Source organism: Rhagoletis pomonella, unplaced genomic scaffold (assembly GCF_013731165.1).
Source record: "Rhagoletis pomonella isolate Grant_MI unplaced genomic scaffold, Rhpom_1.0 Rhpom_scaffold_00010, whole genome shotgun sequence".
Taxonomy (NCBI): domain Eukaryota; kingdom Metazoa; phylum Arthropoda; class Insecta; order Diptera; family Tephritidae; genus Rhagoletis; species Rhagoletis pomonella.
Genome location: NW_023458564.1, coordinates 33,768,252 through 33,777,435, shown reverse-complemented (window position 1 = coordinate 33,777,435; position 9,184 = coordinate 33,768,252).

Sequence of the window (9,184 nt, the reverse complement as noted above, 5' to 3'; positions counted from 1 at the left end):
TTGGTGCTACCGACTTAAAATTCGGTTTGTTTACGTAATTTGGAGTTCCGAGTTGGCCTACAACATTTTTTCTTTGAATGAAATGTTATTCCAGTTTTCTTCCTCGTATTTGACGCCTTCAAATCGCTGTCAGCTGCGAATGCGTCGAAAGAGCAGCGACAACACCATGTCTTTAAATGGAAACATTACTCTGTTTTAAATAAGCGCTTAGAGCGGAGAACGCTCACGTAACTTAAATTTCACGTATGTATTTTATTATTATAAAATTTTTGTAACACAAATATTAACTAAGGGATCAATGCCATATATTTTTTTATTCTCTTTACTTTACTTTATAATAAAAATATAAAAAGAAATTTTTTGTTAAGCTAATTTCATAGGGCCTATTTCCGTTACTACTTTTTTGAGAATCCGAACCGGTCCCAATTCCCGATTCTTTAATCACTCGGAATCGCACATCACTAATAGATTGTTCAATGGATTAAAATACTGCGGCTTCGCTGATTCGGTCATGTCGTACGAATGGATACAAACTTTCCAGCCCTGAAATTATTCAACCCGTAGCCCATTGCTGGCAGCAGTGGAATTGGAAGGTCTCTTCTACGTTCGATATACCAGGTGGAAAAGGACTTGGCTTCACTTGGCACTTCCATTTGGCGTCAGTTGGCACAGAAACGACTGGCGTGCTTTTTTGAACTCTCCGAAAATTGTTTAGCTGTTTACAACGCGGAGCAATAAAAAGAAAAATATGTGGGTATGTATGTAGTATGTGCGTTAACGTGCGTAAATTGAAATTAAATCCATATTCGATATTAGAAATGCCAGGAGTGGTGGTGCGTTTTCGTTCTAATTAAAATCGTCAAGAACGTGCATATCAAATTGATTCAGTTTGCTTTTAGTGCTAGTACACTGTATGTATGTAAGTATGTATTTGGTACCGTGCTTTGTATTTCTTCCGCATGCTGTTATTGAATTCCAACATAAATATATAAAAATAACAAAAGTCAGCGCATACAAAAATTTTAAAAGCTTTCTTTTGGTGTACTCAGTGGTGTGTGGAGGCAATGGAAACTAATGCAGATCTTTTCGCTTCGTTGACTCATATAAAGGGTGAGTGCCATAATAGAAAATTGCTGTTATTTTGATTTCTAAATAGACACACGCTCGTCTGCAACTGTTACCTGTCTCTTTGACTACGAACATATTTTCTTGCCGGTCTGCCTGTCGGGTGATGGTGATTGGCCTTTTTCAAACTCGCGGTCGGTCTTTGTTTTAATTCTCTTTGTTAAATTGCTAATCCACTGCATTGCGCATGCGTACACTGCATTTGACAAGAATGAATAAAAAATTATTTAAAAAAAATGCAAAGGGTTGCTTACAACTACAACTCGACGAAGTTGCACCCTCTCATATCTAAAAGTGTACATACATACATACGCACATAAATAATTGCATAGCTCGTAAAATAGAAAACCCCCTCTCAGGATGTGTGTGCACTTGTATGGAGAAATAGCATTCATTGGTTCAGGTATTACACACGATTTTGGGAATCAGTAAAAGTAGCTAGCCCCTTAGGCAGCTGAAAGGATTTGGAAAAAGCAACTGCTTTGGTTGAGCTTATTATTAAAAAAGGGACAGACAGGATATGAAGGATATGCATGAAAGGCTGAAAGGAAGTGCACAAACGGGTCTCAGCTGCCACATGCCACGCGATTGTCACACTTTGTTGGCTGCCACGGCATCGCGGGTTGGTAGCCACCACCATTCACTAAACAATAGGTGGCATGTTGCATATGGAATATGCAAAATCTGTATGCTTATCTAAACGAAAAAATCAACTCGATCACCTTCCGCTGTGCTTATATACACGTATGTGTGTTTATTAGGATCGTCCATAGATGCATGTGAGAAAAGAAAAGTTTGAGTTTAAATGCTCTCACTCCCTAGGATTGTTCTATATCGAAAATAAATATAGCTCTGTTTTTTTTTGTTTTGAAAACAAAAAGCATTTAGAGGCCACTTGGAGCGCTCAATTTTTGCCATGTATTTTTTATCGGAGCAATTCCCAGCTGTTTTTTTTTACCAATTTTTAATATTAACGTTTTTTTTCTGGGTACACCCGTGGAATTTTTTTAAAAGCAATAAGATTCCGACTTTACTTTCTTTGGACCACCCTAATGTATACATATGCATGTAAACACATTACTAGTTTTATATTTATACCTACATATCTAAACAATTTTAGACTTTCGTATGTATTTATGTACGTATACAAAACTGTTTTTTTTTAAATATGTTGTTTTCCAAGTCTTTGACCGAGTCACCAGCTTGGCGGATTCCATACAGCCTAGATGTGCAGTAAGATTGCCAAGAGTCAGCTTTAGGGCCGTCTGCATCATGTCTTGTTAATTCTAACTCCCAGTTAAACATCGTTATCGACGTTATCGACATCCAGCATATAACAGGTGATCGATAAAGCAGGCTATGTGCTTAACTGAAGGATGTACCTCCAGTTAGCCTTAACTAGACATGGCCCTAAGGGCCGTTTTCACCATATCTGGTTAACACTAATCTACAGTTAAACAACGTTACCGACGTTATCGACTCACTGTTGTATGCATGGAGTCTGAACGTCGATAACGATGTTTAACCGGGGAGTTAGTGTTAACCAGAGTTGGAGAAACCGGGCCTTAGTGTTATACGGTATCATTATGCGTGTTGGTGTTGGAACGAAAAATGACACTGAAGATGGCACAACGCCGAAACCGGTTTGTCTGCAAACCAAACTTGACAAGGGATGACGGAAATTCGTTCCAAAATAGTATTATTATGTCTTTGATGGTTGTAAGTTTAGTTACATCAACTATTTATGTTACTCTCAACAAATGTTTTGGTTATAGTTGTTACCAAATGTTTTGTTGAGGGAAATATATGCATTTAGCTGACTCTTTTCTCAGTGCACTTTTGTTCTGCGGCAATCCGCAAAAATTGTTCTTGCTTTAGGTTTAAGCTCTCTAAGTTTTCCAGTCCACCATTATGCTCTGATTTGCTTAACATTTGGCATGTTTAGTTGAAACGTAGTAAGACATAGATTTGCAAAAAAAATTATAAAGAACAATATTAGCAAAACTTTTTCATTGGAAATTTGATTAACTTAACGTCAGGTAACGTCACGTCAGATAAGTCAGCTAATTAAACATAAAGCAGACAAGATTTCTATATTTAAGAACTTGGAAAATTAGTCTTAAACATTTCCAATATTTCCATTAGAACTTTTATACAAATAGCCTTGCCCAATTCGCAGAGTTTTGCAATTTAGTAATCGAAGTCAAAATCCACTCCTGTTTTTTGTAACGTCGCGCCAGCGCGTAAGTTTCCTAATATCTTTAAATCTTTATATTAATATTTATTTATTAAATTTAGGCGTAATAATACAATTATTACACTTAAATACTAAAGGAGTACTAGCTGCTAGGGGTGACCAACAGTTGTAATTTTTTAATGAATAAGGGGCCATTTAAGTGCTATGCAAAGCTAGAAAAACCTTTTTACAATTTTGACTCTTTCAATTTTTTTCTTAACATTTTGTCATTTAAATGTCAGGTAACGCCAGTTTGGAAATACCCATGGTATTTTATAGACAAAACAGCCCTTGTATGCTGCTGCATGTTGTAGAAAATAAAAAATATGTAGATGTTGTTGTTGTTGTAGAGGCACTACTAAGCCCCGCCTTTTTCGGGTCAACGTTCAATCATTTTCGTCAAGCACAACTAACGGGAGGCCCATGAAACGAGCTGTTTCAATGGGTTCGGACCAGAGGGAGAGGGGTGTTAGCTGAGTAGGATTGAGCTGGCATGTAAAGAGGTGGTTGGTGTCGTGGGGGGATTCTTCACATGCCGGGCACTCATTGGGGATATTGGGGTCGAGTCTGGACAGGTAGCTGTTGAGGCGGCTACAGTATCCAGACCGTAATTGAGCCAGGGTAACGCGGGTCTCCCTTGGCAATTGAAGCTCCGTCTCTTCTACAGGTGGTGATTGGGCTCCTATTACGGCATTCATGGGTCAAGAGTCGAGGTAGGTGGTGACTGACTCTCTATGGATGTCGTTAATGGCTTGTCCGTATGTCGTCGGGTCCAGTGGTTGGTCTACGTATTACTGGACTACGTCCTTGTATACGAATAGGTGCCCCCTGACGTGCCTGGGCGGAGGCTCCTCCTGAAGCAGAGGTCTGTTTGGGTGTTCGCTTCTGTGACACCCCACCAGAAATTGCTTACAAAGCATTTTGTTGTGTTCCCTTACGGGGAGCACTTGGGTCTCGCTGTGTAGGTGGTGCTCAGGCGTCATCAGAAGGCACCCAGTCGCTCTCCAGAGTGCGGCGTTCTGACAAGTCTGTAGCTTCGTCCACTGCGTCCAACTAGTCCCCGGCGTCCAAACTGGCGCAGCATAGTTTAGAACCGGCCGGCCAATTGCCTTGTATGTTGCCAGCAACGTTTCTTTGTCTTTTCCCCAAGTGCTGCCGGCGAGCGACTTGAGGACCTTGTTGCGGCTCTGTACTTTATTGACAACTGCAGTTGTGTGCGTGGAGTAGGAGAGCAGGCTATCGAAGGTGACCCCTACAATTTTCGGGTTGTTTACAGTCGGTATTGGTGTGCCATCGACGGTATACCTAATTCTAGCCTGACCTCCTTCGTCCAGGGTCGCCGTTGATTTCGTTGGGGAGAGTGTTAGGCTCCTTGCAGTGAAGAAGCGAGAAAGGCTGGAGAGGTAGTCGTTTACTTTTGAGCAGAGGTCATCAATTCCATTCCCGGACGCCAAAATTGAGCAATCGTCAGCGTATGAGATCAGGGAAACTCCCTCAGGTGGCTGAGGAAGCTTCAAGATGAAGAAGTTAAATAATAAGGGGGAGAGAACACCACCCTGTGGAACCCCTTGTTTAATTCTTCTCGGTTTCGACGTTTGATCTCGGAAGATTACTGACGACTGTCGACCACTCATATAATTCGCTGACCATCGCTTCAGTCCCTGTGGGAGTGAGGAGGCCTCGATGTCTTCTAGCAGCGTCGAATGGCAGACGGTGTCAAACGCTTTTGACAAGTCCAGCGCTACTAGGACCGTTCTCTCACAGGGGCGGTTTCGATTTTGGCCACGAGTTATTTGGGTGTTTATGGCGTTAAGTGCTGTTGTTGTGCTATGCACTTTACGGAATCCGTGCTGATGCTTCGCTGGGGTCAGGTGGGGCAGGTGAAGTATGGGAGTAGTAGGGCCTCAAGTGTCTTTGCGACCGGGGAAAGGAGCGTTATCGGGCGATAAGAGTCTCCTTTGTTGGCGAGCTTTGCCGGTTTCAGCAGTGGGACCACTCTCCCTGATTTCCACACATCAGAAATGATGAGAGTGTAGGGTTGCCAGATTTTGTATGCGCGAAATCAGTACATTCGACTTTTTCATGCTAAAAAAATCAGTACTTTTCAGTACATTTTTATTCAAAGCAAAATTATGAATGTAAGCAACAGAAAATAATTTAAAACGCCTGAGTGCTAGTTTTCAACAATATTTTGGTATAAAAATATAATATAGTTCATAAAAAATAAAAGTGTTATTCATTTTAACATGAGTGTACACACCATTATACACAGGAGCCAATAAATTATTTTATATTTGTGACTTTTTGAATAGCAATAACACTGTAAATCAACTTTTTTTCTGGGTATTGGACCAAACCATTTTTTTTAAGAGATTGAGTCATAGGTAAATAATTTCTCCGTTCGAAGTTCGAAATTGGACCTTTGGTAAAAAATTATTTTAAATTACAGTATGTAAACTACTAAAGAAAGTAAAAACATAGTCGCGGTACGCCCTTTTCTCTTATTTAAACGATACATAACTTTTTCTATGTTACAGGTGCTATAAGGGGTCAAAGGTCGGGTCTTCGAGAAATTAAAGATCTTATATTTCAAACAAGTTTGAACTGATTTAAATAAAATTAATATCGTCACAAACGTGATTAAACCCGCTTTCTTCTGATATGCAATTTGTATACTTCGTATGTATAAATCTGAGAAAAAACATTCAAAAGGAAAAAATACTTTTTTTTATAAAACGTTATGTGATTTAATAATATTTAGTAAGCCATAAAATAAAAAAAAACGTCTACAACAACAAGTAACATACAAATTGTATATTTCTTTTTATTATCTGAAAATTTGGATAAATAAGAGCCTAATAGCATTAAAAATCAAAATCGCAGTGTGGTAGTTTTTGCAAATTTTATATATAGAAATTAAATATAGCGAGTTTTGAAACAGTAAGTTTTATATAGCCAGATTTTTTAACCTTTTCGCGTTCTCTCTTCCATTAAGGTTGGTCTGCTTCTTTTTTATGACGTCTTCCACTAGGTACCGAAACTACCACGTTTTTTTGCAGTTTTCTAAGTTCATCAGAAGATGGAGACTTTTGAACTTGTATAAATACGTACAATAAATAATATAGCGACTTTTGAAAGTGTTTATATACATACAGTAAGTATTATAGCGACATTTGCTAGAGTAGCTAACATTTGATGCTATTTTTTTCAGAATATATAAGGATTTTTCACTGTATTGTTAGTGGACATGAAACTACTTTAAATACTGGTACGTTAACCACCAAAAACTAAAAATCGAAAAAAAATTTACATAGCGCACTTTGCAAGTGGACTACTTATATCATCGTGCAAAGGAGCCAATAAATTATTTTATATTTATGACATTTTTGAATAGCAATAATGAGATCATTCCCATTTTCAGTGTTTAAATAGTCAAAGAATTCTATACATTTCATTTTAAAATTACTTTTAATTTGAAGTTCACTTTCAAAAATTTTAATTAGAAGCCGGTTTCTCTCTTTGCGCCTGGAAACAAAATTTATTCTTAAGATCCTCTCATACTGTAAAAAAGTACCACTTTTTAAGGAGTTCATCTATGTATATTTCCTCATGGCTTAAATAATTTTTAGACTACGCAAAAACTGTGGAAGACTAAGAATTCGCTAAAAAGAGTATCTAACTCTATGGCTTGTATGCAAAACTCTTTTACAGTCAGTAAATTGAGAAAAAGGAGTTGTAAGTTATAGGCAAAAGCCATTCGAATATTGAAATTTATTGTTATTAAACTGAAAGTTATTTTCGAGATAATTAAAAACACTCGAGAAAAATTTAAGCCTTCTTTTTAAATAATTTATGCTCCATCATATTATCGCAACTGGTAGGTAACGACCCGGCGATATGCCCATAAAACGATTCATCTTTTTGTTGTATTAATCTCTTGAGCATATCAAACATTATCTAAAACATGTCAACTATAATTAAATTATTTTCTTCTTATTTTTTACAGTACAGTTTAAGGAAGTTCCAACGTTATGTAAAAACCTTAAGAAAATACTAAAGTATTTTGTTTGAATAGAAAATTTAGTACAAATCAGTACAAATTTTGAAAAATCAGGACTGATTGAAGAAATGAATAAAATCAGTACAAGAGTTGAAAAATCAGTAGTGTACTGATAAAATCAATACGTCTGGCAACCGTATGAGAGCGGCCATAGACAGGTTGAGGACCTCCGTTAGGTAAGCTACTTCCTTAGGCCTTAAATGTTTTAGCATCAACGTACAGATTCCGTCGGGTCCAATGGCTTTGGAGGCTTTCGCCTTCTCGATAGCCCCCTTCACTTCACAGCTGGTGAAAACAAGTGGTGCACTGTTTTTTGGCAGCTTGTGCAGCCTCCTGATCACTCGACGTTTGGCCCTGTCTACCGAAGGATGCAGTGTGAATTGCCTACTGAAGTAGGTTGCGCATTTATTCGGGTCCGACGAAGCGCGACCTTCGAATGAGAATTCCACTCTGTCATCACGCTTCGTTGGGTTAGATCTTATTGGGCGCCCTCAAATGTGTTCGGATTTCTTGTTAACGTTTGCATTTTATCCTCTTTTTGTGATGACCTGTAAAATATTTCAGTACTATTCATCTTTTACGTAGTTGTATTAATAGTTACGTATTTCAGTTAATTTTTGTATTCTCATTTTTGTTTTTGGTGTTTCCGACAGGGTAGGAGTGTGATGTAATGTGGAACGATTTTCCGGGATGACGGAATTTTTGTACTTTATTCCTCGAAAGTGGGTAATTCTTCGAGCCTCTAAGAAATTGCCTCATGGGAGAAAGGGCATCAAAATAACTTTTTCTGAAATGAAATATGCCCTTTTGAACTTTGTCTACTATGTAAATTAAAACACTGTATAGGTTAAATACTGGTTCAATGTTCTAATAATTTATAAAACGATGACTTTTAAGTTGATAACTTTTTTAATGTTTTTCCTAACATTCGCATTAGCATTCGCATTCGCATTCGCGAATGTGACGCATATGACATTCGAAACATCCCTAATACATACATACATACATACATACATACATACATATATAATCGATATAAGCCGAGATGTAAAATATCATCAAATAATGGTTATTCCCAATTAAGTAAATTCACTTTCCAAAGAATTTTCTTTTTTCCACGTCAAACTTTCGATGTGAATAATAAGTTCACAGTTATAAACGGATCTATTTGCTTCAACAATCGTTAAGAAGCTAGCGTTAATTCAGAAACGGTTTAGCATTTAAAGACTTACATAGTGCAAGTAAAATTTTTGCTTCTGGAAAAATCGCTATATCGCCAATAATTTTGACTCAATAGGGCTATTCGCGATTCGGTGCATAAGAGCTGACAAATTTATACAATTGCAGAAATATGCCATGGATTGTGAGCGACCTTTATTAAACTGTCATGGTAAAACTTTTTTAATCAGTTGATAGACATGTCAACCAGAGTTGCAATGCATAGCATTTTCATGCTATGGATTTTCGGTATTGCAAATTTGGCAAGCCATGACAAATGCAAATGCGTGTATTTTGTTTGTGTATTGTAAATAGTTTGCAATACAAATTTGCAATGCAATGATGCTAGGCCATTTGCACCGGATCGCGAATAGCCCTAATGCTTTCATGATTTGCACCGAAACTAAAGTTCACAACTGACACGCTATCGCCTTCTGAGTTTAAGTGAGCGAGTACATTTGTAGGTATGTATGTACATATGTTTGCCCTGTCGTTTGCCGAGATTGCTAAACCATACAAAGCCTTTCAAGGATTACTCCATTTAT